This window comes from Magallana gigas, chromosome 1, assembly GCF_963853765.1.
Source record: "Magallana gigas chromosome 1, xbMagGiga1.1, whole genome shotgun sequence".
NCBI classification, from domain to species: Eukaryota; Metazoa; Mollusca; class Bivalvia; order Ostreida; family Ostreidae; genus Magallana; species Magallana gigas.
In genome coordinates, this window is record NC_088853.1 from 67,654,277 (window position 1) to 67,680,404 (window position 26,128).

Here is a 26,128-nt window from a genome sequence, read left to right on the forward strand (position 1 = left end):
CCGTCAGACAACTGATATACAGTCGCATGTTACAAATGAGTTCACAAGTTGTTACCTTGTTTTGCCTCTGACTAAAACATACACACACACACACAAACACACACATACGTGTAAGCGGTGCCAATCCAACACCTGCATTCCCCACCCTCCAAATTGACACTATCATTTGTACTCACTCAAATTAAAAACGAAAAACACCATTGAACTCATTTTTGTTTCAGGATTGTCATGATCGGTTGCAATTTCTTCTATTTTTACTTTTCTTTACCTTGACTTGGCGCTAGCTAAATAAACACTCGATTTACACATCCAATTGAACACCTCTTAAACACACGTTCAAGTGAACATCTTTATACACACTTTCAATACAACTCCACAAATCCATATACACCCAATCAATTGAACACCCCATTAAAACGCGTCCAAAATCTCTATATCACATATATTCCAGAGTATTGCATTAAAATGAACTTTATTTATTTTACAACAATTGATTTACAACTTATATTATTATTTGTTGGCACGGATGTAAGCGCGAGCGGGTAATTGACGTGGGAGGAAGCCGGAGTGCCCAGAGAAAACCCACGTGTCCAAGCGGGCGACCGCCATACCCTTTCACATCCAAACACTGTCGATCATGGGGATCGAACTCAGGTCGCAGCAGTGATTAGCAAGTGCATTGTCAACTGCGCTTCTTGGAAAGTCAAATATTGCATTAACAACATTAAGAGCTGACGATATGTATGTGTACTCGTTCATGCTCCCTAATTACATGTAGTCTTAGAAAATGTATTTCTTTTTCATTAGCAACATCTGTATATAAACATTTGTCTCTTTTCACAAAGAATTTGATACATGATAAAATTCACTTTCATTTACCATATTATGTAACTTTTTAAAAACATTTGCATATTAATATCTCAATTTAAATATCAATGAAAAAATTAAACAAATATATCAATCTAATATGGAAAAATAAAGAAAATGAATAGAACATTGATGGCCATTCCGTATACCTGTAAAGCCCCTAAAAATTAAACCTTCAAAATTAATTAAAGCCCTTTTCACAGTTGGCGCACGAGCTGAAGCGACAAAATATTCAAGCGACCGAAAAAATAGATATAGTTAGCAAACTGTTGCCAAACTAATCGCATATGAAAAAGTACTCTATGAAATTCGAACGATTCGGAGCGACCGTTGTGCGACATAAATGCATTGAATCTTGCGATATATATTGCGTCTATATGCAAGTGTTGTACAATGAAAGCGAGTGTTTAAGATAATGCGAAAGGATCGCATGAAAGACCAAATGATCAGACGATTGAACGTGCAGCAATGCCATAGGGCGAACGACGCTCGTCCGATCATGCGTATCATCATACGAATTCTCGTACGAGTCAGAGGGGATATATACTGTATACCGCCAATTTCCGATACCCGTCAGTAGGGATAGTTGAATGCAAGACAAGATACCGCCCGATAAGATTAGAAAAGCAACAGCCAAAACCAAGGTTAATTGTGTCCTAAAACTATATAAGGGGAACTATTCGCCTCAGTTTTATTTTCGCTCATTTTGCTCTTTTTGTCAGTAAGCGGATTAAAACTTGGCAAATTCTAATGTCTCATATCATCTCTATTTTACAACAACATTGTTGGGGCGAATGCAAGGCAAGGCAAACCCGTAAGTAGAAGCGAAAATATCCCGGTGCGAAAATAACACTGTATCTTGTACGTACTAGTGGCAAAGCATGTAAACTACATTTGTAAAACCAAAAATCTTGCATTGATAGTAAAACGTTGCGAGATTACATATTCACGTTGAGCAACAGTCTCATGATCGTTCTTATGAGAGTTCTTTTAATTGACAAAGTTAAACCAACTTTTAATTATAAAAAAAAAACACACTTATACCCGTGTCCGGTATTTCAATGATTGTAAAGATAACCGTTCGTTGGTTTGACACGTAGTCAAAGTCAAGAACTGTCTGACTCGTCTATATCACAGCAGATAAAACAAACTGAATTTTATAGATGGTGTGAACTACCTACTGCAGGATTGTATATGTGTCAATTTCAGTCTAAGAAAGATGTTAATGAAGTGTAATGTCAAAGAAAATCTCTATTGTAGTAAGTTTTAAACATTGCTTCATTCTACCCACTTAGTTTACAAATTTGAGTATAATTTTTTCTATTACTCATACATATACAGACTTAAACACGTACATCCCAGGCACGTAGCATCGATTTTCTCTCAAAAATAATTTGGATTACATATGAATCAACATGCACATGGAGTCCCCTCCTCTTTTTGGGAGCACGTAAGAAATTAAAGTAAATTGAAAGAAATTAACAATGAAAATGTGCTATAAATTGATAAATACGCCCCCTCCCATATATAGCAATACATATAATTTTCACGATTTTGAAAATTTGCATTATTCTCCATATTGTCAAGATTTTTTATATAAGGTCCCCCCCCCCTTCAAACATTATGCAAGCAAAAATTCAATTTCAAATTGTTGAACTTTCCGAATTTAGAAATATTTTCCAGCCGATTGAATTTTGATATTTCTTGTTACCGGAAATGTCGAGGCAGGGAAAGGAAATTCCGAGGTCTGTCTGTCTTGTATTAATAATTTTAATTAAGGGACCAGTTAAATAATTCAATCTTAACATAGCACGGGAATCACAGATATCCAATTTTGAATGTTTACGATGCACAAAAGAGATTGATAAGTTGAATCAAAATTGATGTCTATATATATTTTAAAAAATCCTCTAATGAAATGTGTGTGTCATTAAAACAAACCTGAAGTGCAATGATTTTGCTTTTGTTTCTTATAGTACCATCAATACAAATAAGTGTCAATAATACAATGTAACATTAAATTAAAAAATTAGACACATCGTAAAAATTCTTCATTTCAAGTCAAATCCGGTTCACCCCCCCCCCCCCCCCCCCCGGTTTTCGACTAAATAATTCGCCGCCCCAATACGAAGTACCTTCCAAAGCTCTCTCTCTCTCTCTCTCTCTCTCTCTCTCTCTCTCTCTCTCTCTCTCTCTCTCTCTCTCTCTCTCTCATGTACAAATACTTTATATATGTTTAGTACTTCTAAATGTAGCATGCGGTAATATTGCCAGTGTTTAAAATCGTGTATTTCAATTTTTACTGATCATTGATTGTCTTGTCTCTGATTCGAAGTCCATGATAAAAAGTACTGTGTGTGATATACGATGTATTGTCTCCTTTGTGTATAAGTACAGAACACATTCTTTTGTTTGTCTGGGATCAAGAAAAACCTCGGAAATAACAGACAAGGCTCAGACTATACACGCGACAGAGTGACCGCGGCGAGGATTGAATATTGGCCACCTATGTATATGTCTTGAAGTATCAAAATAAACAGCTGCAAACGACGGGGAATTACGGTTCACCGGAATTACACCGTAAAATAAAGGAGTTTGAGATTTTATGTTACTATAAAAAGTGATTTCGCCCGGGTCTACATTGAAATCAAATCATAGTAAAGGATATGAATTTTGAACAAGGACTACATTTATAAAGTGATCGCTCAAAATCGGGAATTAGAAATATGTATTGTAATAGCGATCAAAATCAGCATGATCAGTTTATTCCATATTTTATTCGGGTTTGTAAATGAAGTTCTATTTCGTTTTCTCTACCTACGAGAGAGAGAGAGAGAGAGAGAGAGAGAGAGTACTAATACTTGGAGTTATTTTTAAAACCTCACAGCATTTTACTGTGTAAGCATTAGAATAGTTTACCGATTATTTTTTTCCCATACTGTACAAGAATATGCGATATGATATATACACTGTCTTGTTTCAAATTAGAAATACCGGTAATTGAACCTATGAATGCTCTTTAGTCAATTATGTTCTGATAGGGCGACTAAAATGATTAATTAAATGAATAAAAATGAACATGTTTTTTTATTTTAAAAACATTACATTTTACGGCCGACTACTATTTCATTTCGGAAGAATACTTTAAATGTAAGCGACTTTTTTAAATTTTTGAATGATAAATTTATTTAATTAAAACATATGAGGTCCCTTGCTTTTGGCATGTTAAACCAGTATACAATGTACATACAATAAGTACAGAATACATACTCATCCTTTGTGTTTCTGTATTTTCCCTTTACAATTAATTAAGGATGCTTTTTAAATGAGAAAGTCTGATCATATACAATTGCATCATTAAAATTTTTTTATACCAAATGAATGCAATGTCACTTATGTTTACATTTATTTTTACATATGATTACGCCAATTGTTGAATAATGAAGGTTTTTTTTTAATTTTCGTATTAAGTGCCGACCTCAGGGTCTCTCAGGGTTTTCTCAGTACCCTCAGTGCAAACCTCAGGGTCTCTCAGGGTTACATCAGTATTTTCAGTGCCGACCTCAGGGTCTCTCAGGGTTTTCTCAGTGTCACTCAGGGTTTCCTCATGGTTTTTTTAAGTCTCAGGGTTTTTTTTATTACAGTAAGTGATATATTGATGTAATGCAAATACAAAATATTCCTATGTTGACTTTGACTTTAGTGAATTGTAAAAAAAGTAACACTTTCAAATGGGCATCACTTTTACACACGTTCAACTGAACACCATTCATTTGCAGTGTAATTAAAATGCTTCTGACCATTATAATAATAAGGATTATCCATTCAGATTTTCAAATTAGACTGGGTATCGTGTATCCACTTAACCATGCTCAATGCATGTGAATATAATGCAAAGTTCCCAATTAACTTTGGGAAAATGACAAAATAAATTTACACTTCCAAATAAGCACCTCTTTTACACACGATCAACTGATCACTTCACACACAGTCCTCAGGTACACGTTCACAACTGAACACCTCAACATCAAATCTATTCATCATCAATGAAATCATTGACACAAATTATATAGCTAAATAATCTACTGCTTTAAGCTCCACACAAACTCATAAGATGCCCGAAAATATTCGTTTTATATGCAAACACATGTAACCATGTTAACAGATAAATATCGCTGCATCATTACATATATTACATATGGGAATGAGTTATCCTCTCCAAAAGATTATTGACATATGTTTGTTTTTGTCATGTATGGTTTTTTTTTTTTCATTTGATAGATGTATCATCCAATATTGAATATCTTTAAAACAAAATATTAAGAACATTTCGCTACTTTTATCAAATGATGTTTGTTGCCTTAAAAAAAAGATGAAGCAATTCTTGATTAGTTGATTCAGATGGAATTTGAAGATATTGGGGAGAAATACTAAACTCGCTACTTTAATTGCAAAATTTAATACAAACTGTGTATATTTTGACTCAGACTTGAGTGAATTGTGAACAAAGTTACACTTTCAAATGGGCATCACTTTTACGCACGTTCAACTGAACACCATTCATTTGCAGTGTAATAAAAATACTTCTGACTTTAATAATAATCAGGATTATCTATTTAATTGTTCAAATTAGACTGGGTATCGTGTGTCGACTTAGCCATACTCAATGCATGTGAATATAATGCAAAGTTCCCAATTAACTTTGGAAAAATGACAAAATAAATTTACACTTCCAAATGAGCACCTCTTTTACACACGATCAACTGATCACTTCACACACAGTCCTCAGGTACACGTTCACAACTGAACACCTCAACATCATCAATGAAATCATTGAAATTGCATGACACAAATTATATAGCTAAATAATCCACTGCTTTAAGCTCCACACAAACTCATAAGATGCCCGATAATATTCGTTTTATATATATGCAAACAAAGTAACCATGTTAACAGATAATAATCGCTGCCTCATTACATATATTACATATGAGAATGCGTCAATATTCTCTCCAATAAATCATTGACAATTTTGTTTTTTGCCATACTTGCTTTTCATTTGATAGATGTATCATCCAATATTGAATATCTTTAAAACAAAATAATAAGAACATTTCGCTACTTGCTACTTTTATCAAATGATGTTTGTTGCCTTAAAAAATTTGAAGTAATTATTGATTAGATGATTTACATGGAGTTTGAAGATATTGGGGAGCAAAACTAAGCTCGCTACTTTCATTGAACGAATTAGCGTTCCAAAATTTTTCCCTACCATTATGATATTTCATTTTAAATATCGATGATATTTTATTTAATAAATGTATCAATCAAATATGAAACGATAGATGCTCAGTTTTGAACCAAATATCGAAATATCGAAGGCCGTTCCGTAAATAAACATTTAATGAGCTTGTAATTGCCCATTTGAGATGTAAGCAGTAGTGAACAAACTTTAAACTTACAGTGAGCACTATGTTTAAACGCTTAACTGAATTTAATGAGCGGTTGGTAAACGGTAACGAAGGCAGACCGTGAACTAAGCGCAAACGCACGGCAAAGTAATCCTTTATTTCACACAGAATGCAAGATAAGCGAATTGTTCAAAATAATTCGGGAATTATTCTAAGACTGCAATAAAACAAGAAAAGAGATAAAACATTGAGTTGTTTTTTGTTTTGTTTTATTTACGGAATTAAACAAGAATATGGGTTTTGGATTTTAATGAAAAAAAATCGGCCATATCCAGGTTTATCCAATCGATTGCTCATTTTAGACTGTGAGTCGTTTTCAGATTTTCTCACGTTATAAAAAGCATATCTAAGGCATATGAATATAATGCAAATACAAAATGTTTCTATTTTGACTTTGACTTGGGTAAATTATCAAAAAAGCACCACGTTTACACACATTCAACCAAACATCGTTTAAATGCATGCAATCTAATTAAAAAGCCTTTGATTTAAGTTATAATCTGGATTATCTATTTCATTGTCTATACCAAACTGTGAATTGTTTACCGGTACATGCAAAATCTAAATATTCCAAGTTGATTTGGGTAAATTATGAGACAAATTACCACTTCCAAATGAGCACCTCTTTTACACACGTTCAACTGAACACTAATAACCCACAATTCCAGTAAAAGACATATTTTGAAATATCTCAGGCTAAATATCGATTAAACAATTGTTTGAATCCACTTTGTGTTAAGAACCAAAGAGCAATGCATCTACCACAGTGGCGTCGTAAGCAAATTGAAAGGAGGATAGACCTATAAAAAAAATCTTGACAAACAAAACAAATGGTCTTTGGTTCTGGTTAGGTTTAACTTTGCAAAAAAATGATTGGGGGGAGGAGGGGGGGGTAAGCCCTCTCCCCAGCCCCTCCCTCGGTGTACTGACGCCTATGTACTGTATACATCCCGTGAAATGTTCCACGTTCCAACTTGCGCTGTGAGCGAACGGTGAGTATCGATGAGCGAATGCAGAGCGAACGGTGACCGATTACTGAACAGAATATGAAAAGCGGTGATAATGAATGGCGATTGAATGCAGACTCTGAACTGAGCGCATGCGCGGATCAAGAACATTTTTCAAGGGGGGGGGGGGGTCCGAATTGAAAGTTGGGAGCTACACTACTCATCAAGCCAAAAAAAAACAACTAAATCCCAAAATCATGAATCTCCTAATCCGTGGGAGGGGGTGGGGACGTAGTATACCTATAAAATTTCATACCCCCCCCCCCAAAAAAAAATTCCCATAACCATGAAATTCCTAATCCGTGGGGGGAGAGGGGGGGGGTGCCGACTACACCTTTAACTGCAATTCTCAATATATCTCTTAATATTTCCGCTTCCGATGCCTTTCCAAAACATATATGTGTTTTCCGGGGGGGGGGGGGGGGGGTTCCAAGGCATATTTGCGATAATTCTAAATTTAATAACTTTTCTTTTTCCCGGGTGGGGGGGGGGGGTCCGGACCCCTCCCCCCGGCCCCCCTCTAGATCCGTGCATGGAGCGCAATCGTCTTCATTCATTTACAGATTTTAGCAAAAATATGGGCTTTAGATTTAATGAATAAAATTTCAGTCATACTATTGCCAGGTACATGAACATCCATCTGACTGCGCAAATTTCGAAAATAAAGTTACACTTTCAAATGAGCCATCTTTTACACACGTTCAATTAAACACCATTAACACAATCATCAATTCAATTTCTCAAACCCACACACAACTTAAAACTTCAATAACAAATATTTTAACGATCTCTGAAATTTATGAACAACTCAAAGATTTGATAATTTTCCATACCGTTAAAGACCTCTTGAAACATTGTTGGAATACGGTGAAGGGCGAACTGAGCGCAAACTTAAATGCGAATTTTTGAAAGAATTATCAGTTCGTTGATATTCTTGTTTTACAGTATCTTATTCACTGTAGGTAATGTGTTCGCCTTATTTCCATACCTTCTTAAGATATCAAACCTTTTTATATTGATTAAGAAACGTGCTATCATTATTAGAATAAATACCATAGCATCGGGAAAATTAGCCGCAATTATAGGCATAAAAATTAAAACAGAGTTAATAAAATTACACGCTTTCCTAGTCTTAATAATTTTCCTTATTGTAATTCTTAATTATGCAAAATACATGTATTGACTGACTTGACTTACTGACTTATTCCTGTTCGCTCCTTGGGGAGCATAGGGCCGCAGATGTAATACATGTATTGGTCAGGGTCAATTTCCGCCAGTGCAATTATCGCTTTTTATGTCCAATGCAAGTTTCATAGGTTAGAATAAACAATGAAGTATATGTAAATATATTAGAAACAATTTAATGTAACATGTAATAACGAAGAAAATTCCCAATTTTTGATAGTCTAGTTCTGTGTACCTGTGTTCACAGGCGTGGTTGACAGTCGGTACCTTTACAAAAGCATGGGGGAATGACTTGTACGGGCTACCAGCTTTTGTATTCAATCCACGACGATGTTATTTTTGTAGTACATTGACGACATTTTACTTATTAGAATATACATGTATTTTAACACCAGGTGTATGTGAGCGCGATTAAAGCAAACAGCACAAAATGCGGAAGTTGAACGCGCTTGAGCGCACGGCAAATAATTCGCACGATGAACGAATTGTGAGCTAAATCAAACATATGAGAATAATTGCGTTTTACGGATTGTAATTCAAACGGAGTTGATTAATTACATTGATACATTTATTAATTGATTTCTTCGATATTTTCCGTATGTATTTAGCACAAGTGTTATAAGGATTAAGCAGAATTTGTAAAGCATTGAACAACAAAGTTTATAAGAAATAACACAAAATAAATTAGATTTGCTTCAATTTTCCAGTGGCGTCGGAAACAAATTGAAAGGGGGGGCTAGACTTTTCATCAGAAGCAAAAATATTTTAACACGTTAAAGTTAAATTTAAAAGTGTCCCCAAATCATTAAATTTTTAATCCGTGTGTGTGGGGGTGGGGGGTGGGGGGGGGGGGGGGGGGGGGGGGTGTTGTACAACAATAACAGCCATTTTCAATATCACTCTTAATTTCCTTATTTTTACCTCTATTCCTTACATGCTACCAAAACTGTGGAGGAGGCGAGCAGATTTGTGATACTTTAGCCCATCCCTGATGCTACGTGCCTGATAGTTATGTCAAACTTGGCAAAAAAAGTGGAGGTGGGCTCCCCTCGGTTCCGACGCTTATGCCTTCCTATGAGCTAGACAGTTAGATATGTTACAAAGGAAATGTTATTGTTATAGTAAACATTTTCTCCTTTTAAATGAAAAGAAAGTTATGGGAAACTTAACACACAGTGTAATAAGAACTTGATACATGTATATCATGTATATCATGATCATCGATATCTTGTTCTAATGAAATATCATGAAGCATCGTTATTTTTTTTTCCAATTAAATGTGATACTCAGCCTTTAAAAAACATCGTTAGAGTAAAACCCGTTAAATCCTGTTGTTGTTGTTTTCAATTTGACTTCAACGGCTACATAAACACTCAACATATGCTAGTCTTTTACACACGTTCAACTGAACATCTATACATTCTCTCAACCACACACTCTAATTTGCATAAGCAAAATAAAAAGCTGATGCGATCCCCACTCGTAAAATAACTTTTGACGGCTAGATTAACACGTCGAAAGAAAATCGCAAAGATGCATACGCATTCCAAATTTGGTCAGATAAGTTATACAGAGGAATTAAATCCGTCTTTTGATGAAATCATACCAGTGTTAATGCGGTTGTGTTTGATGTCCTGTCTGGTCATTTGACAGAATACACCACCAGGTATACAGTGTATATACATGTCATGTATGTATGATATACCTTGAAAACCTAGAAAACTAAAAAAAATTGCATTTAATCTTAACTTTTATAAAAAGATCATGTGGAAGATCATTAATACCTCTTGGAGCCGATAAACATGTAAGGGCCCATTGCTAATTAAAATTCCTAGTTCAATTCAATTTTAAAAGTAGTCCGTCCTCATTATGAAATTCCATCAAAATACAAGAGCTGAAACATATACACCTACTTAATATTTAACAGGACATATTCAGACAGGATAATGCTCCAAACAATATGCAACCTTGATACATGTACTACCGATTTGTTTCAGAGGTTGTGATATTTACCGCTATATGTAAGAGAGTACATGTGCCCCCTTCACTGGATATGTACATGTACGTTTGAAACCCCATTGCATATATGTGTATCATTTTGAATCCAACAGTAATATCGCTTGAAATATTGAACCATCAAATCAAATATTGAATTTTGAGATTTAAAAAAATTGTCCCTTTTACATGTAGGATCAATTCCTGCTGTAGAATGTCTTTTGAACAAATTATGTTTGCGATATATCGTGAACCTTCTGACTTTTATATCCTATAAGAGAGGAGATACAAACTATTTTTCAATGCAAAATGTTGAATCCCCTTTGATTTTTAATTCTTAACGAAAAGAGGCTTCGATATTAAATATTTTCACCCCCCTCTATTCCGTTCTGGTTTTTTAATCTTATGGGAGAAGGGTTTCAAAATATTTTAGTTGGGATAAAAGGAAGCTTGAATTTTAGATAAATTTGCTTCGTGTCATCTCTCACATCAAATCTGTCCTATACTATAGTCCATGTAAACTCAGAGAGTTTATCGCTAATCCACTAGTATCTTTTTGCAAAACATTAGTAAATTATTTGATTAGTGCCTCCTTCTTTTTTTCAAATGCTTCCATGTACACCTCTCAACCTTTGCTCTGTATCTAGGACCACAGAGCAAACTACCTCCTATATACACATGTATAGCAATAACAAAGATAACAAGTATCATTTACATTTATTGGATCAATTGGTACATGTATATGAATTAATATTCGATCATGAACAAAAACAATTACAGAGGAGGGGCAGTCTGTAGGGTAAGTGTAAAATGCAAACTTATTAACGTAGAATACTCATGTGCATAGGCACTGACCCCCCCCCCCCCCCTTCCGCTCAAGAAAATGAAATGGGATATACCGTATACATTTTTCTAGTATATAATTATGTAACCATACCCCATCTGTCAAAATATGCTGCAGTTTACAAAATGAATTAATACAACAGATTTTATGGTGCTTGAAATTATCAGCAAATGCACAAACATATACAAAATGCAATTGTATTTGTACATGAACATGGATGAGTACAAGTAAATCAGTGCACACAGAAACCCATCTATGGTATATAATTCAAACAATATTGTTACTAGGTGATTGTATTATGGCCCCAGGAGACTACTATATATATAAGTAAAAGGAATCAAAGAAAAAAATCTCTTCGTATGTCCTTCATGACAGTAACTGTAAACAAAGAGTGAAAAAAATCATCTTTATGATACAGTGTACCATACACCTGCTTTCAAGATCCAACCTAGATAAAGTAATACAGAATACCTATACACATATTATCAATTCTGATTATATCCATGTCACTACATCAGCTATATATGTATACTTGATTAAAAAAGTCATATACATGTATTTATACATGTACAATCATGCATATGCATAAAAAACAACTGAGATGAATTGAATATATCTAAAGACTGTAATTTTTCCTTTACTTATAGGATCATCAAATTTTAAACTGTCTGACTTATATTTGTTAAATAATGCTTAAATGGTATACTAGGTTCATATTTGGCTATTGTGTTGACAAAGCTATTATCAACCACGTGTAAATTCAATCAGAATTAATATGTCTTTCCAGTCATCAAGAAGTCTTGTAAAATTCTTCATAATGATACTTTTAGTAATTAGGTAGGAGTCCTATACATGTAGCTTGGAGCTGACCCTGGACTGTGGCAAAACTGAGACGGTGGACCACTGCTGCCTTCCCACATTGTTGCTCAGAAAACCGGTACCTAGAACATAAAAAAATTACAAAAAATCAATATTATAATTATAAATACTGACAATCAGTATTTCACAAACATAGCATTAATTTACATGCATATAATAGTTTTCTTAAAATGTTATTTTGATGTACTTATAGTGGTACATGTACATGAAAGACAGTACACTTATATTTGCTTTATTACATGTAATATATATACAAGTAAATATAAGACTATGTGTATACAAAGCTGCATACAAATCAGTACAGAACTGCCAAGTTTTAGAATAGCTAGAGGTAAGCAGCCTCTTTCATAAAAAAGCTGTACACTTGTACATGTAGTATTTACTCTACACTCGATGTAAATCAAGACTTAAGGTGGTATGGGACACTTTCATGTTGTGATGTACTATTTATATAGTTTTTTCCCAAACTGCCACCAAACAGCGTAGCGTAGTGGGCGGTTAGATGGTTAACTTTTTTAAAACATACAAGTATATTTTGGTTAAATATATGGTAAAATGGTAAAATTTGAAAATTCTAAACCGGTTAAAGTATTATAATTACATGCTTTTAATACTGACAGATGTCCAATAACACCTTATGGTGGTATGGCACACCTCCATTAATCTGGCATATTTCTGATCAAAATGAACAATAAATTAAGTAAGATTCCCCCCCCCCCCCCCCCCCCCCCCCCCGAAATTGTAACCTAACAGCATTATAGCGCAATTAGTTAGAGCATTAACTACGAACCTGTCGATAAGTCATGAGTTCAAACCCGCTGGGGCTTTGAAACTTTAAACATTTCCAAAATTTAAAAAAATTGTTTTCTGGTTAAATATTGTGAAATATTATTTATCATAAGGTTGTCATAAATTTTGTTGTGAATGAATAAAAATGCAGAGGCTATAATAGACTGCTGTGAATTGTATGATACACTTTTTGTGCATTTCTACATGTGAAATCAATAAAAATCATGCATAATAAATATTGATAATATCACCAGTATTAACAACAGCGTCTGTGTAAAGGAAACCAGTGGTTTTATTTTTGTCACAATATATTTCACTTAATAATGTATGATTCTATTTTAAGTTGATTACTATTAATACATTAAATCCATGAGAACTATTGAAAGGAATGCAGATCGTGACGTTTAAAAGTTAACTATGACATCATATCGTATGAGGTACAAACAAGTAGCTCGCAGGTTTACTGCTTGTGAGAAAGCCTTCCCTGAAAATTTATAAGATTTGTCTGCGTGGTTATAATGTTATAATGTTTCAAACACAGTGTCCATGATAAAATCATTGGCAACGCCATTTCAATGAAATATACATAGTAAATTGCATATCTTAAACGGAAAACACATTTCAGAACTACGATTCAAACTTTTAAACGATTTAGACGTACTTAATTGTACTCAACACAACAACAGAAGAGATAATGTTGAATCAATTCATAAAGAATAATCAATATGTGTTCGCGGCCAATTTTTCGCAAAACAACTTCAAATATTGAAAAGATTTTGCAAAACCCTATATTATCATCATAACGTAAGCCCGACGTCATCATTTTCTTACGTCTGAGAACCAAAAAATAAAAATGAGTTGATTGACAAGACTAGCATATTTACTCATCATTAGAACATGTAAATACTCTGAGTCAATAAATGCAAAATTAATTACCATACAACTCTTGTCATAATCAGTTTGTAATCGCATACATTTATTAGCTAAAGCCAAATAAATTTTAATAGAACCTCTAGTTAGATCAGTGGTTGAAAATACAGAAGTTATAATTGTAATTAAAGAAGCGAAGCTTATGCATACGATTTACGGCAATTTATTTTCTTGTCTAAATATGATTTTAAATAGAAGAGTTCCAACGCACAATCATACCTTATTAAACAAAATGTAACAATGTATTTCACCTGATTTTAAATGGTTAGCATGTGATAATTATAAATGTTTATATAAACTACATGTAAGCTTTTTGAGATATTTCCTTTTATGTTTTTAGGGATCATTTGTCATTTAAAAAAAAAAAGTATGGGTTTGCTATGACCGATTGATGGTCAACACTTTATGTTAAATTCTATTGTGACATCAGCAAACCTGAGAGCTACCTTAAATCGGGAAGCCTTTACATACCTGCATTTGTAGTCCCCTATCTGTTTTTGTACATGTCAGTCACTCTCTCTCTCTCTCTCTCTCTCTCTCTCTCTCTCTCTCTCTCTCTCTCTCTCTATCTTTCTCTCTCTTGGGAATTATGTTAGGAAACAGCATTTCAAATTTTGGACAATATGTGTATTTCATAGCATTGATAATTATACAACTGATGTTAAGCCGAGCTGTTCTGTGATTGGTTGAGCATTTAAGCTGATAACAATTTTTTATTTTAACAGGTTGTTTTCTTTTGTCAAATACTTATATTATACATGCAATGCTTAGTTTGATTGCTCAAAATCATCAATTTATCATCAACCATTCAATAAATTAATCACATTATAAAAAAGATGCATGTGTTCATCAAAATCCAGCTTTGTATATTTTGCTAATACAGTTATACTTCGATATGTCGAACACTGAGATTTCAAATACAATAGTAAGTGTCGAAGTGATTTTTAGGTCCCAACCACTTTTTGAAGTATATCACCCTCGATATCATAAATACTCGGATATCTCGATCTATCTAAACAGTCCCATCTAGTTTGAGATAGGAAGTTTGACTGTAATTAAATTTAATGCATTAATGTGATTAATTTTAAGAATAATTTAACAAAAAGACATGTTTATTATTTTACTCTGAAAAGTTATTTTATCTATTTATGCATATTTCCTATCTTACTTTATTATCAATCTATTTTTTTCCTCTCATTTCCAATTCAAATTGTTTTATTTTGAAAAAAAATGTTGGGGACAGGTCGTGTACAAAAGATAACCACATTTTAAATGAATTTGAAAAAAAATTACAGTTAAGATTAGTTTTGATTTTTTATAATTTTATATAAATACCAAATCTTCGACTTTTAGAGTTCTTTCAAAATTTACAAAAGTACATGTCATAGCAAACAAAACTTGGGTTATGGGCTATAATTAATATGCACTCAAATAAGGCTAGCTGATCTGATAAAAAATTAACTAGTACTTTATTAAAGTTTGGTTTTTTTTTTTTGGAGGGGGGGGGGCATAAAAAATATGAAAACTAATTTAAATGTTGCATGCTAAGTAATTCAAGTTAGGTAATGGGTTGAAAATTACTTTCAAAGTGTTTACATAAACCTGCTATACAAATTGAAATGATTTGAACCTCTCTGCTTGGAAGCTAAAGAGAGAGAGAGAGAGAGAGAGAGAGAGAGAGAGAGAGAGAGAGAGAGAGAGAGAGAGAGAGAGAGAGAGAGAGAGAAGAACCACTGGACAGACATACAAACTGAGAGAGTAAGACTACATATTGCTTTACCGGTACTTATATATAATATATGTATATTAATACCGTACTCTAATCAAAACTTTGTTTTAATCTATTTCTGGAAAATGACTTACCAGCTCAAGATAGGTTTAGTCCATTGATACACAAAGTGACATATTCACTTCTGTCCAGACTCCTAATTTTTATTCTGCATTAGACCTCTTGAGAAAAATCCCATGAAAATCTCTATTCTTTGTCCAAATATGTGGGTAAGATCCATCTTTGAGCAAGTATCAAATACTGATAAATCTGTTCAAATAAATAAATGGATGCATGTCAACATTGAAACTTTTTCCCTTACCATTTCATTACATTTTTAAAAAATTAATTAAATTAAAACAGATTTTATTGTGTAATTCCTATTTCAAACATATTTGAAACATTAACTTCAAGGTAATAAATGATTTATATGTATAAGGGATGTCCATTTTACTCGGTTGACTTAGTCGATTAATTGGAGCATTAAGTCGAGCAATGGTTAAGTACTCATTGATTTATTTGAAACTGTGTGGGCTCTTTTAAAATCAAATAATGCTACTTATATAATAAGTAGCTTCCAGCTCCTGCACTATGTATCAAACCCTGACTACTATTTAGGCAAATACATGCACAAAGCACAACATAATACTATTGTTATTATTATGCAGACTGTTAAATATACTGACATGCTTTGCTATAAGTAGCTGTGACGTCTAAGTGTTGACTAGTCCCTAAAAATAATCACCGGAAAAGCAAGCGTTTGTTGTTTTTTTCTTCAAATTAATCAATTGATTTGATTGTTTATTTAATCAACAAGTTGTTGTAAAATTAAAAGTCAACAAAGGTTTATATGTTCTTTTCAAGAAATGAGAGACGTTTGACCTTACCGAGAAAACTCGAAATGTTTAGCAGACGAAATCTCATTGAATTTTTTTCTTGTACATTCATTATCAAGTGTCATTTAAAAAAATGTTTTTGTGATCCTCATGTAGAATTTCTTTGACAAATATGTTCAATCAATTTGTTCAAAAGTTTATCAGAAACTTTAACTTTAAAATTACCATCAATAATGAAGTGTTTTAAAAAGATTAATAATTTTAATTGCTTGATGTCAGTCGTATATATCTACGTTTTTTATATATAGATACCGTCCATTCATTATCAGCTAATATAGCGTAGCGGTAACGCATTGGGCTTCATACTGGAATGATTGTAGCGTCGTGATTTCGAAACCCGCTGTCGTGCTTGGAAGTTTATCATTGAAAACATTTGCCGTGCTATGGAATGCACCTAAAGTTTTATGCTATAAGGCAGCAATGGCGTTCCATACCGTGCTCTATTTCGGCTATATGCTTACGCTATATAAATCTTTTGTATATTATGCGAAAATAAATAAGTATTGAATATATAGCGACAAACTGACATAAGGCATAATAATGTCACATACAGTAACACCATGTCATAAACTCAAAAGCATTAATAGTTTTAAAAACTTTTGATAATTTGCATCGGATGCATGATTTCAAATAAGTTGTAAAGTTATTGTTATGAAAATATTCATTAGCAAATGTCATAGCTTTTTATACCTTTTTCTTAATCTGATGCTTACACATAATTGAGGTCTGTCCATATCATCTTAGACAAATCAAATGTGACCTGTTTCATGTTATGTCATTGTCCCGTGCCAATCAAAGATTAATTATTAAAAAAACAAACGCCTTGAGATGACATCTTTGCAAGTTGAGGATTTAAGATCCATTCTGCTCCTCTTCACAAGGCAATGGTTTATCATAAATCCTTGACTTGCGAAGATGTGAGATTAATATATATACTGATGATTAATACATTAATACTAAAATGATTATACAATTATCTAATCCAATACATAACTGATTTGGAGTGCTATTCTACTAGTACTGACTGATTTTATTTAACTGGAAGAGGGCAGAGATTGTTATGCTACGACATACTGGTATATGTCAGTGACACTGCATGTATAGATTTATTTCTCTGATATCGGCAAATACATGTATACTGGTGTGCGACCAGTTCTCATCGAGTACCATTTCTCGCCAGTACATTGTGATGTCATATATCAACATATAAAATCATATACGAAAAATGACATCACAATGTACTGGCGAGAATTGGTTGCACGTCAGTACAGTTTTTAAACATTTCACAAGTTATTTTTGTAAAGGTAGTGAAAAGTATTATTTATTTATCAATTATATGTAAAGATGCATGAAATTATTTCCTAAATGTCTTAAAAGGTACATGTAAAATATATCATAACTTATAGGATCAGGATGAAACATACTGAGCAGTATCTGCGACAGTACTTGTTTTAATAATAAAAAAAGATGCATCTTTCCACAGATTGGATTTTCAAGAACACCTGCATGTACATGTATAAACAAACTATTAACTGAATAAATTAAAGACTTTACATTGAATTATAGGGCCTAGCATGAATTACATGTATATTGAACATACAAAAGTAGCATCTTGTCACCATGGTCAAGATTACATAAGAATTAAATCCTTTCCACAACAAAGTGACAGCTTGTAGAGAAAATTCGAACAATTAACATAACAATAACAGCTGTAGGCAATTTTCTCAACGTGTTGTACATTTATAAACACGAACGACCACCTTATAATAGGAATCATGTACTCACCACTAAAAAAAACAACTGTCCCAGACTCTTAATTTGATATATAATCTCCGAACACATGACTTCCTTCGAAAATATAGGTTTTACGGTGTTTTGACCAATGGCTGATTCGCCCCGGGTCATTTTATCCTAACTATTTTGATGTATACTTACTTGTACATTATCGCGGTGGTATCAGTTTCATGATGTGATTTATTCATATACGCTCAGAATTTTGTTTTACATTTTAATCTTTTCTAAGAGTGCATGGAAGAATTGTACATGTACACAGAGGCAGCTGAGGCATACTATTATGTTATTCATGTCTCTGTTCAGAGCGAATATGATATTTATTCCATAAAATTAAGCACTAGAGGAGGACAAATAGCTTCTGTTCTCATATTTTGAAATTTTAGTGTTGTTGAGAAGTAAAGTTGAGATAAAACTTTGAATATTGTTACAAAACATTGCATTTGATGTTTATAATTTATATACATGTACAATGTATATGTGTACATCTATTTTAATTTTTTGTTCCGTTTTAAATTTTGTTTTATTTACAAAGTAAACTTGTAGTCAAACAACAAGAAAGTAAAACTTAGTATGGCATGTCCAGATGTAGTAAATTACATCGTAAATCTGGCATGTACAATGTATGTACATGTGTTAGTATATATATCTCTATGAATAAACCTACACCATCTAAAAGGGTTACAGATCAATTTGACCATGTATACTATAACTTTGTTCTAAAGCTTCTTTAAATTTATTTTGTTTTTATATTTAACCAATACAGCTTCTGCCTTCTCCAAAAATATGATTAATGAAATGCTAAAATTTCAATTCTTATCATTATTTCTGTTTTAACAACAACAACAACAACAACCCCCCACCCCCCCCTCCAAATACCATTTAATATATGAACTACATTATTCAAAGATAAATCTGATGAATTGTTATGTATGACGTGGTAATACATGTACAAATTTGGTGTTATATGTATCCACAGCATGTATATGATTTATAATCAGCGAGACTTAGAGTCAGAGTGAGTGAATCCATTGCTTCAAAATGATTATATTAAATAACAACCTTGTCCTGTTTGTATCTGTCCATGTTTATATCATTGATTATTTTTCATATTCTATAACTGTCTGATCTTTGAACACGTTCACCAAAACTTCTTTTGACCAATAAACAAGCACATTGCATTGTAAAAAAAAGTTAGTAGCAAATTCACAAGGGACGAAAGCACCCGTTACCTATATCGAAAGTACTCTGTCGATTTTAATCCATTGTTTAAAAAAATAGCTACATTTCTCATTTTCTTCAAGAACTAGACATATAGTAAAGCGGTTTTCATAAAAGAAAACACAAATGCAAAATAGAATAATTATTACATTACTTCAATAGAATGGTTTTGCTGTATCGTCTGACCAGGCAAAACCACCGTACACTTACACTTTATATTGTATTGAAGCATAGTTTTACGAGAATAATCCTGTAATTCATTGTTAAAACATACCTAGCATTTATCTTCCTAATTTACTTTTTTCTCCTTACTTTCAGACCGTAGAAAGTTTCCATTGGAAACGGAAGACGTTAATCATATGAATATAAACAAATGAGTCTAGATCTAGTGTTATATTTATATATTGTTTGTTATCTTTTGCCTTGGGCTTATATAATCCACATTTTTTTCAATGCTTATATATCTAAATGTAGACAATTTTAAACATCGTCTAAGTAAACAAACACGATATAATGAAAACGCATTATCAATATTAGAATATAAGTCGTTGTTTTAACCAAGTGGGAATAAATGATGTAGATTTTAGTACAAAAATTATCTATTATAAATGTTTTACAATGTAAATATTTTGTTAATAGATAGAATCTATCCAGCTCGTAGTTTAGAAAAGGAAATGCATTCGTGATTTGTTGTTAAAAAACAGTTTTAGAAGCGATACACGTGTATCATTAATTGATTTCTTTAAGCCATCATTCGAAACTAAATCATAGAATTCAAAAACTTACCTTTAAACATCACTGTGACATCAAATATCCAAGGAACATGTCACTTGTAGGTCACAACATATTTCACTTCCGCCATTATAAACAACTTTCGATATGACATTTGCGCATGCGCAGATTTTTCTGTGTAAAGGGGGAAAATGGAGCATAAAATTTCACACACACTGTGTGAAAAAAATTAGGAAATTGGTGTCAAAGAAACACTCATACTTTTTTTATTTTTTCTGGTGGAATTTAGTGAGAGGAACACGAAAATGACGTTATTTCAACTGAACACCTGAGTTCGGGTGTCCATTTGATTTTCAGGTGATAAGTTGATTGGTGTGTAAACTTGGTATTCGGCCAACTTCACAGGGCTTACAAACACACACACACACACACACACACACACACACACACACACACACACATTTATAAATATAGGCAAAACAAAAATATTGCTTTCGATAACGATTGGAACCTAGCGCGCTGGCCGCGCACTACATAGTCGCTTGAGATACAAGTGGAATATGTTAAACGACAATGTGATAGGATCGGAACGATACACATTGCATAGATACAAACATATATGATAAGCACAAACATTGCAATAACTCTCAAATTGACATATACCTGCCCATACATACATATCATACATACATATCATAGTGATTGATAGAGATATATATAAAACACATATAAATTCATTTTTGTTGGAGCTCCACCTTCCGCCCTGACCAAGGCTTAAACTCACGACCTCTGGAACCCATTCTCCTAGCAGTGAGCGGCCACCACGCTCCCCACTCGCCTATCTAGGCAAGACAAAAATTTTGCTTTCTATAACGATTGGAACCTAGCGCGCTGGCCGCGCATTACACAGTCGCTTGAGATACAAGTGGAATACAGTTAAACGACGATTTGAGAGGATCGGAACGATGTACCTGCCCATAGTGAATGATAGCGATATATATAAAGCACATATAAATTCATTTTTGTTGGAGCTCCACCTTCCGCCCCTACCGAGGCTTGAACTCACGACCTCTGGAACCCATTCTCCTAGCAGTGAGCGGCCACCGCGCTCCCCACTCCGCTATCTAGGCAAGAAAAAAATCTTGCTTTCGATATATATATATATATATATATATATATATATATATATATATAGATATATATATATATATATATATATATATATATATATATATATATATATATATATATATATATACATATACATATATATATATATATATATACTGAAAATGTGTTAAATCGTAGAAAAAACATATTTTTTACTCTCACACATTTGGGCAAAAGACTGAATGCATGGTTATGATGTCCACTAGGTATTCCACCTAAATTGAAATGCATGGCCCCTGTGTGAAAGGTTAAGGACCTAGGGGGAATATGGCTTTATGGTATTATTGATTATATTGTTTAAAATATTCTCTATTCTCACACATCTATAAGAAAAGCTGACTTTATGATCATGCTTACCAGAAACTCCTCTACTAAAATATCAAACTTCATGTCCCTTGGAGTATGGGTAGGCTCTTTGAAATGACTTAATTGTGTTGTGTCTGAAGCACAATGAGATGACAGGAAAGAGAGGCAAGGTTTAAAATTTATCATCAACAAAATATCAAAAGTAAACAGGGTGAACACGAAAGTTGATGAAAGTTGTATTCATTTCAAATGATTACCTTAACTCTACAACATTAACCATTTATATGTTCAAAATAGAATTCCTTATTTGTGTTCTACGATTTGACGAAAAATGAATTAAAAGTCATATTATTTAATGTTTAAAGTCTTTAATCTTGTATAAAAGATTACCTGCATAATTGATAGACTGCACTTTACCGGTAAGTCTGCCATTTTGAATCTTGATCTGCACGTTCCCCGGAGCGTCGAAAAAACTAAGCAACAGTAAAGGGCACCGCCATTTTGTATTGTAAGTGGGACTTGGGGGCGCAGCCTTCAATATATTGTAAAAAATAAAAATAAAAAATAACCATAAGTAAGTCCTCAAATAATTATGTGCTGACATTCAACTGATCTTCCTGGTTGTTTGTGGTCAAATTTCCTAAACGTTGTCTTTATTTAGCACTTGTTAACGCGTTTAATGAATTCAAGTAAAGTGATAAATTTATTGTTGGCTTCTTTCAAGTATTTTTTTTTCTATTGCAGTATTATCAAATATCAAATTGTATTATTATCAAATAACTGCCGTTGTATCGTTTTTGAGTCACTTTTTTTTGGGGGGGGGGGTTATTTACTGCATTCCTTGTAGATTCAATAATTGTCTTTCTGGACAAATCTCATGCATATCATCATAAACAAAAAGCATGATACCTCCATCAGCTGATTCAAGGTTAACATTTTATATCAACTGCCTCAACCAATTAATAGCAGTAATGAATTACGTGCTGAACAATGTAACGATATCGGAATGTGAATAACAGAAACATAGCAATAGTTTTTTTTCCTTTTTTTTCTGTAATGTAATCAACCATTCTTCTGAGATTCCGCAAATTTATTCCCATCTAATATACCTGTGTCATTTCTAGAGATCTATAATAAAAGAAAAATTACTCATTTGCAAGTATACACTTCCTTATATAACATTTCATAAATGCACGTAAAATTAAGTTTAATACCATGAGTTAAAATATATTCGTATTAAACAAGAATTAAATAGATGTAAACATGAATAACATAATGTATAACTCTTTTCTGTCACTCAATGTACGCAAGCATTATATACCATACTATACTACCATACTTCCAAATTAATATAAACACAGTTTACAGTAGTCTACTGTAAGTAGTAATAACAACTAGTTTTCATGCTTATGAATGTTGCATTTTTGATCACTTAAAAAAAACAGTTAAATCCGCTTGGTTGCCTGTTCAAATCGTTAGCCAAAGTTTAACTAAACATGGCGTGCTTGATCTACTTGTTTTATTTATTCTTTTATTGTTTATCAATTTAATTCATATAAATGTCGCGGTATTAAAATTGAGTACTTTATTCAGTATCTCAAAGATTTGTTCCTTGATGTTAATGTTTTTATTTTCCATCTGATATTTTGATAAGACAAACATATAACTAGTCGTGTCTTGATTAAAGCACTATTGAAACTTTATCTGGTGTCCTCTTTGATTTCTTTTAATTCAAATTGCCTTCTTTTGAAATACTGGAACATTTTAAGCGATTTTATGGGCAATAAACATCGATAAGTACCAGTCAACTAATGATCGAACTTACTTTTAAAAACAAAATGGCTGCCAATATGGCAGCGTCCAGGGCTGGAAGAAATTTTTGTTTGGCCTTTGTATTCCTAATTCAACTTTAATTTTTCACTGATTTTCATATATGTACGTGTTACCATTTACCCTCGCTTCGCGAGGCGGGCTTCAACTGCCTCTCGCTGCGCTCGGTATAATAGTATAGTACAAATGAGTTTATATGCATGTATGGAATAGAGAGTACAAAAACTCCTTATAGGAAGCTATAGTTAGGCTACATATTATATGGTACTAACAAAAATGATGATTATTATTATTGCGTGGACCCTGAGGTCCACGCAGAAAATATATAAGCGAGGTTAAACCGGATGCTATGGGGAAAATGCGCATGAGCTAGCTTGGTTCCTGTGCGTAACGGGTAGCTCAAGGAACCAGGCTAACACGTTTATCTGGATCGGGATCGGGATTCCGTGCCATATGCACACATAAGTTCAAAGGCGCTGTAATTGTAAAGTTGTCGGTAAACAGTACAGAAACAAAGTATTCCTTTTAAAGAAATGATTGGCATGTGATATAAACTATCAGTTTTATGAAATAAGTTAAAGTTATGCCGAATCTATAACATGCATCAAATAGCATAATTTGTAATGTTTTGTTGTTTTCCGAATACACATGTAACTTAAATATACATTTATTGTAGTCGAGGCTAGAGAACTTTCCGATTACATTTTTTTCAGCATTTAAGTTTGATTGAATAATTATGTCACTATAAAAGTTTAAATCTCAAGAAAAATGCATCAAAATATGATTTTTTTATTTACACAAAGCTGTCACTGCATAGTTAACAAAGTAGTGGGAATTGTAATGCGTGCGCAAATAGTAGAATTCAACGAATGCCTGATACTATACATGCAAACTTCATTCATAGATAGATCATAATTATTGTAGAAATATGAACCCTTTAAATTCTGTGATAAATAGTCAGGGCTATACATACATGTATACGTAATACAACGTACAAATTTAGTGGTTAAAAGCAGAGGACTAGAGTCGGTGGAATCTTATGGCTTTCACGTTTTCGTTGGAAAGACATGCAAATGGTCCACGCATTTTAGTCCTTTAATTTTTTAAAGGACAGCAACTTGTGTATTCATTTATTAAAAAAATCGGCAAAACGAATCTCAAATCTGTATAGAGGAATGGAACCTTTGGATATACAAACATTTATTTTAATTCCTAATGTGCTTCCATTGATGATTTTTCTAAAATCTGGAACAAATACGTAAGGGAGAAATTTTACTATGAGAAAAACTACTATTTAGTAGCCCCCCCCCCCCCCCGGGGAAAAGGCTATTATGTATCAAATTTTCCGGAGGGAAAAGCCACTTTGGGGGACAACTGCTATACAACACTAGATACAAAAATTCCCAGCTAGAAAACGATACACAATCTCGATTTAAATTTATTTAAATCATGACAACTAACTCAATTATTAATCAGCAACATGAAAACATGACTGAGTGCTACCGATTGTGTACTCTTTTTGAAAATATAGACCGCTTGCCTTTTGCCGGATCAAAAACCATTGGGTTGTAAGGTTGAATTTATACCGAGTATCTAACATTGATTTCTGAGCGTCCAAAAACATCCAGTATGAAATCCTGATAGAGGTTGAAACAACAGTGCAGTGGGGGAATAATTTGACCCACTTGTTAAAGCTATATCATCTTTATTTTGTTTTCCCTTGGACTGAAACGTCACATTTTCATTGGTTTAAACATAGCACGTGATTGCCTCATATATCTCTATATTTGTTCTGTGAGAATTAATATTAGGCAATATGGCCGTCATTGGTCGACGCTTCGCTTACTCATTTCGACATTTCATAGTATTTAATACATAAACCGCATGCCGTAAGTTCTTAAAGTATTTGGAGTAGTTGCCCTTTGAAATTCTTTAAAATTAGAGTAGTTGCCCTTAGAATATTGACGTCACATTGTTTTGTCTGGAGCAGAACAAAATGGCAGCGTCGAAATGCTCATATCTCTGCAGAGAAAAGGGAGAAAAAATTTAAAATTGAATAGCAACAAAACATTGTAAGTAAAGGGTGAAGCAAAGATTTTTAAAAAGTATTTGAAAGGTGAGATTGAAAATTTTGAAGAGTTTAAATGAGTTAAATTGGACGAGATGTTATGCATCTTGTACATGGCTTTGCCATGATCATCGCTATTTGTGAATAAATATGTCGCTTAATAGTCCTCGGGAAAACAAAACACTTATTAGGTTAGTTACTGACTCACTACGGAAATATATTGGGTTGATCAATCTCATAGACGGCTCGGCATTGCCTCGCCATCTATGAGATTGATCAACCCAATATATTTCCGTAGTGAGTCAGTAACTAACCTAATAAGTAATATTATACACTTAGCAACAACAATAAATTAACCTTCTTCCAGTAAAAATTAAAC

General features: G+C 33.2%; 1 long non-coding RNA gene across 2 annotated transcripts; it reads right to left on the reverse strand.

The window, feature by feature from the left end:
• Positions 1 to 11,230: 11,230 nt before the first annotated feature.
• LOC105326174 (uncharacterized) lies at positions 11,231 to 20,825 on the reverse strand. 2 transcript variants are annotated; one of them, XR_004601248.2, is made up of 3 exons: positions 20,430 to 20,825; positions 15,831 to 16,005; positions 11,231 to 12,310 (listed from the first exon to the last, which is right to left on the reverse strand). It is a non-coding gene; the product is annotated as an uncharacterized lncRNA (long non-coding RNA). The 2 variants fall into 2 exon arrangements; XR_004601247.2 differs by lacking the exon at positions 20,430 to 20,825 and adding an exon at positions 18,417 to 18,676.
• Between the last annotated feature and the right edge of the window lie 5,303 nt (positions 20,826 to 26,128).